This window comes from Schistocerca piceifrons, chromosome 1 (assembly GCF_021461385.2).
Source record: "Schistocerca piceifrons isolate TAMUIC-IGC-003096 chromosome 1, iqSchPice1.1, whole genome shotgun sequence".
Classification (NCBI taxonomy): domain Eukaryota; kingdom Metazoa; phylum Arthropoda; class Insecta; order Orthoptera; family Acrididae; genus Schistocerca; species Schistocerca piceifrons.
Genome location: NC_060138.1, coordinates 644,363,318 through 644,369,346, shown reverse-complemented (window position 1 = coordinate 644,369,346; position 6,029 = coordinate 644,363,318). Strand labels below are relative to the sequence as shown.

Below are 6,029 nucleotides of genomic sequence, written 5' to 3'. Positions count from 1 at the left end.
CACTACATATATAGTTAAAATATGGCTTCCCGGCCATTGACTTTCTTGTGCGAACGCACACACTATGCCCGAACTCGTACGGGACTTGGTAGATTAATCTGCCACGACTAATGAGTATGATAGGCAAATATCTATTAGGCGCACAACGAATGTAGTGGTGTGGACATGTTGGGATCCGGCCGAAGTTGCCGTGCGGTTCTAGGCGCTTCAGTCTGGAATCGCGCGACCGCTACGGTTGCAGGTTCGAATCCTGCCTCGGACATGGATGTGTGTGATGTCCTTAGGTTAGTTAGGTTTAAGTAGTTCTAAGTTCTAGGGGACTGATGACCACAGAAGTTAAGTCCCGTAGTGCTCCGAGCCATTTGAAGCATTTTGAACACATTGGGAATGTGGGTCTCACGGGGAGCGTGCAAGGGATAAGTCCCTGCAGGCGCACTATCCTCTGTGCCCTCGGTGGCTCAGATGGACAGAGCGTCTGCCATGTAAGCAGGAGATCTCGGGTTCGAGTCCCGGTCAGGGCGCACATTTTCAACATGTCCCCAATGAAATATATCAACGTCTGTTTGCAGCTAGGGTGTCCATTTAATTATCATTACATAAACAGAAGCCCAAGCTTTTATCTGTCCTCTTAGTTTAAATAATGCTACGGAAAAAATAGTCGCCCATCGCATATAAGAAAAGCCGAGGAGCAAGCAGGGTTGAAATAAGGTGTTGAACACCATAGCTAACATGTAGCTTTGACCATAGGACGCACCTGCGGCACAAGCAGCTACACTCTCTCCTGAAACCGCAGCCCACATTCTCTCAGGTTTTTTATTGTACTTCCATCCGCTTGGCGCCCTGGGAACTGTCCTGTCACCATTTTTACTTCCATTTATATCGCGGAGCAGTGTAGATGGTAGGAGGTTCGTAGTTCAAAAACCCGGCGGCTTCATAGTCACGTGCCGTATGCAGGGACGAGGTGAGGGGCGCTGATGAGCGTATAGCATCGAGCGACGATGTCCAGTCACGCGGCAAGGGATTAAGCCCGAGGCATTCGTCTGTCATTCACATCTGTGTGGGGTGTGCGTCCCCGAAATTAATTTCCGAGGAATGCTCTCCGAAGACCGCCTAGAAGCGTGAGGTCGGGCAAAGGCGTACTAAGGCCGCGGAGAAAGTACGTACTTTAATTACAGTTAACGAGGTATTCCTGGATTCTTTCTTTGTAAAAGGCCGCCAGAGAGAGAACGGTCCGTAAATTCACTGAGTAAGTCACGTCGGACCGGAGGACAAGTATTCTGGGAAACGGACTCTGACTCTGAGGAGAGAGCCGGCGCGCCGAAGAAAGAGCATTGTATGGGAATCGGCCGGCAGCGCCGGGGCCCGGGCCTTTTAAGCCGGCCGCTAATTGGCCACTGCCGCGGCCGAAGGCCGCAATTGGCCTCTCTGTTCTCCTCGTCCCGTACCACAACCTGCTGTCTGTCCGCTTTTTGCGACTTGCTGCACGCCAGCCATGCAGTGCCACTGTCCGTCGCTGCCTGGGCCCAGTGCAGTGGCAGGCGTTCCGTAGTGACACGCACCGTGATTTAGGACACGGTTCGCCCTGATGCAAATTTGTTTGGCTCTTAATTTAGATCCAGGGACTGTTTCTGCAGCCTTTGGTATCGACATCTTATTTTACTTTTCGGTGTCTTTTGCTAGGTCAGTTTTGTGTTTAAGAAGGTAAATAAAAAATTATGCATAGATATTCACCATCACAACATCCCTCCCACTCCCCTACACCCCCCCCACCCCCGCCTCCCGCACCCCTGGATCTTCTGCTTCACCAAAAAAAGTAAAGATTGTGAGTGAAGTGCCGACAGAATGCTGATTTGTATCTTGTTGGTTACCTCGTGGAACAGATGTACGAGGTCTTTTAGAAGAAAGTGGACATAGTTTCTGAGGTAATGTTACTGCTCAATCTCTGGAGAAGTCGTTGTATAAACGCATACAGTATTCTCCCTTGTTTCCGACATATACGAGGCGTGTTTTTTAAGTAAGTACCGTTTTGAAATTAATAAAAGACGTGCTAAGATATCTCAATAATTTTATTTTTACGTGAAAACCTGTACCTTAATCTACTTTTCTACATAATTTCCGTCAATATTGAGGCACTTGTCATAATTTGAACCAGTTTTTGAATACCCTCCCCATAGAAGTCTGCCGACTGACTTGTTAACCACTGCATCACCACTGTTTCGACTTCGTCATCGACTTGAAGACGCTGACCGCCCAGGTGTTTCTTCAAGTGCAGGAACAGATGGTAGTTACTGGGCACAAGATCGGGGCTGTACGGAGAATGATCTAGAGTTTCCCATCGAAAAGATGTGATGAGATCTTTGGTCTGATTCGCCACATGCAGACGGGCATTGTCTTGCAGCAAAACGATGCCCTTGCTCAACTGCAGTGGAGTATTGCTTTGATTCTGGTGTGACGTAGGCCACCTATGTTTCAACGCCCGTAACAATTTGGCTTAAGAAATCATCACCGTCGTTGTGGTACAGCTCAAGGAAAGTCAACGCACTGTCTAAACGTTTGGTTTTGTGCACATCCGTCAACATTTTCGGTACCCAAAGTGAGCACAATTTTCGATCATTCAAGTGCTCGGTCACAATGACATACTAAACACTACAAGAGACATTAGGAAAGTCATCCCTCAAGGAGGAAATCGTAAAGCGTCTGTTTTCTCTTGCCTTATTTTCCACTTGCTGCACCAAACTTTCATTAACGACCGAAGGACGTCCACTCCGTTGTTCATCATGCACATTTGCGCGGCCATCTTTAAATGCTCTCACCCACTTTCTTACCATTCCATCACTCATAATATTTTCTCCGTAAACTGCACAGATCTCACGATGAACATCGATCGCTTTTAGGCCTTCAGCACTAAGAAATCTAATAACAGCCCGTACTTCACAGTCGGCGGGACTCACGATTATCGGAGTCATCTTAAACACTCAGTACACAACGTAAACAAGGAAGAATCAGACTGTAATGGCGTCAGTGCGTAGATTAAGGTACAAGCTTTCATGTAAAAATAAAATTATTGAGATATCTTAACACGTCTTTTTTTTAATTTCAAAACAGTACTTACTTAAAAAACACGCCTCGTACATGTTTGAAATTGTGCCAAATGGAATAGGTGCAACTGGAGAGATAATTGATTCGCAACAGAACCTACAGAAACAATTTTTCATCAGAAGTTACCCATTCACAATATTCCTGTCGTCCAAATCATCTTGTTCGAGCAGCTGCACAGGTGGATGGTGACAGAAGTACAGGTTGTGCGCATGTATCGAGCACCAGACTCTGTGTCTCTGTGCCGAACTGCCTGGTTGGGCAGTTTCTTCTACAGTCTTGGTGGATTGCATACAACTGCTCCGCGAATGATTCCACTTCATTTACATCTCGCTCAAACATTGCATACTTGACGATCATCGGAAAGTCGTAGAGGCTCGTATTCAGTCCTTTGCATTTATGTTACAATGCAGCCTGACATAAACTGTGTGGACGCACTCAGCGTAAGTAAATCTCATGTCGTCTCATAATAGAATATTAATTATATTAGGCAGCTACTCGTGATTTTTCCTGTTCAGGCAAGTCATATCGGTAACGCTTATAATTCCTCGAGTATACCCCTTCAAAAAATGTTCAAATGTGTGTGAAAACTTATGGAACTTAACTGCTAAGGTCATCAGTCCCTAAGTTTACACACTACTTAACCTAAATTATCTTAAGGACAAACGCACACACACTCATGCCCGAGGGAGGACTCGAACCTCCGCCGGGACCAGCCGCACAGTCCACGACTGCAACACCTTAGACCGCTCGGCTAATCCCTCGCGACTATGCGCCTTCATGTGGACGACATGCTAGTAGGCTTGAGTTTAAACAGTATCGCGGTAACCGTTTGGAATACAGTATAGTGCGAGGGTAATCACAAAAGTAAGGTCTCCTATTTTTTATAACTACAGAACTCTGTTTGTGTTGCAGTTGGTCACACTGTTATGAAGTGCTTCACGCCCTGTGTAAACATGCGCACGCCGAGCTGAGGCGCTCAGTCTTGGCTTGGCAGCCGTTGAGAATGGAGCTCCCGTTGGATGTTACCGCCAAGTGTGAATTGCGCGCAGTTATTCGGTTTTTTAACGCAAAGTGCACTGCGCCGATTGAAATCCATCGCCAATTGACGGAAGTGTATGATGAGTCGTGCAAGAGTGTCAAAAATGTTCGTAAGTGGTTTAGAGAGTTTGGAACTGGTCGGACCGAAATTCACGACGAACAAAGGAGCGGGAGACCGTCAATTTCTGAGGAGACAGTGTTGATGGTTGAGCAAAGCATGCGTGAAGATCGGCGGATCATCCTGGATGATCTCTGCACGTTGGTTCCTGAGGTTTCCGGGAGCACCGCTCACAGAATTTTAACGGAGATATTGAACTACCTAAAGGTGTGCGCAAGATGGGTGCCACGCATGCTGACCGAGGACCACATGCGGCAACGAACTTATGCTTCCCGCGCATTTCTTCACCACCTTGCAGCCGAACAGGACAACTTTCTGGACTCAATTGTCACGGGTGACGAAACCTGGACATACCACTTTACACCTGAGACCAAGCAACAATCACGCCAGTGGCGGCATCCTTCTTCGCCAAAACCGCGGATATTCAAACAGACACAGTCTGCCGGTAAAGTCAGCACAACCGTTTTTTGGGATCGGAAAGGGGTATTGTTGGTCGACTTTATGCCCACTGGGACCACAATTAACGCTGACAGGTACTGAGAGACTCAAATGGGCAATTTAGAACCGGAGAAGAGGAATGTTGAGCAAGGGCGTATACATTCTCCATGTCAACGCTCGCCCACACATCGCTCGGCAAACCGTTGCTCTCCTGCCACAGTTTCAGTGGAACATAATCACCCATCCACCCTATAGTTCTGACTTGGCGCCCAGTGATTATCACCTGTTCCCTAGGTTAAAAGATCATTTGGCCGGAAAGCGATTCAGCTCAGACGAGGAGGTGAAAGAATAGGATCATGATTTTCTGAACAGCATGACGGCGAGCTGGCATGACATGGGCATACAAAAACTGCCGCAGCGCCTACAAAAATGCATCGACAGAAATGGTGATTATGTCGAAAAATAGCTAAATGTTCAAGTTATAAACTGGCGTAAACGACTGTAGGAATAAACACGTCTACGTATTTATAAAAAAATAGGAGGCCTAACTTTTGGGATTACCCTCGTATTTTAAGTAATGTTCCGTCTTCAGATTACGCACATTGTAACTCTGCTATCATCTGTTTCTTATTGTAGCTCGACGCTAGGTATTCCACGAGATTCCCCAAAAGGAAAAAAAGGAAGAAAAACTGTTAAATCATTTTATCACGTAAGCTGTCAGATATTTTGTCTCAACGCCAACCATAGACTGATTTCTGTTATCTGTATGAACAGACCACAAAAGAGAAAGAAGTTTCTCTTTCATGAAACTGAACCTTAAAACACATTTAAAGCGAATGAAATTTCAGTCTCAGATTTGGGCCCAGCCGGTGAAAACTAAACTTTATTCCAAGTGAAATTGCAGATGCTTACGGATATCTTGAAAGAAAATTTTAGCCCAGTCAGTGAAAACAAAACCTTATTCCAACTGAAATTGCAGATGATTATGGATATCTTGGAACAAATTATCGGTGAGTAATTATTTTGTAACGATTGCTGCAGCTGTATCGGAACTGTATAGAATTCCAGGTCCCATATGTTGACCGATTTCTCTTAGTACTGTACTTATCTTTCTTTTTAAGTCATCGCTGGCATCTGGGATGTGGTGTAAGGAAAGATGGTTACGAGCTCCTGATGGAACGATACACCGTGTACTTTGTGTAGAGCGCCCTGTAAATCTCGCAGCTCGACGGACTGCGTTGTCTCATTTAGGCAGGCGTCCAGGCTGAAGTGCAGACCGCCGGTGACCGGCGCGCTTTACGCTTTACGACCGCGACTGGTGCTCTGTATTACATGG

The 6,029-nt window shown here is 46.2% G+C and overlaps 1 non-coding gene across 1 annotated transcript; it reads left to right on the top strand.

Moving 5' to 3' along the window:
* The first annotated feature begins 446 nt into the window (after window positions 1-446).
* On the top strand, window positions 447-521 carry Trnat-ugu. The gene has a single exon. It is a non-coding gene; the product is annotated as a tRNA-Thr (tRNA).
* The last annotated feature ends 5,508 nt before the right edge of the window (window positions 522-6,029 follow it).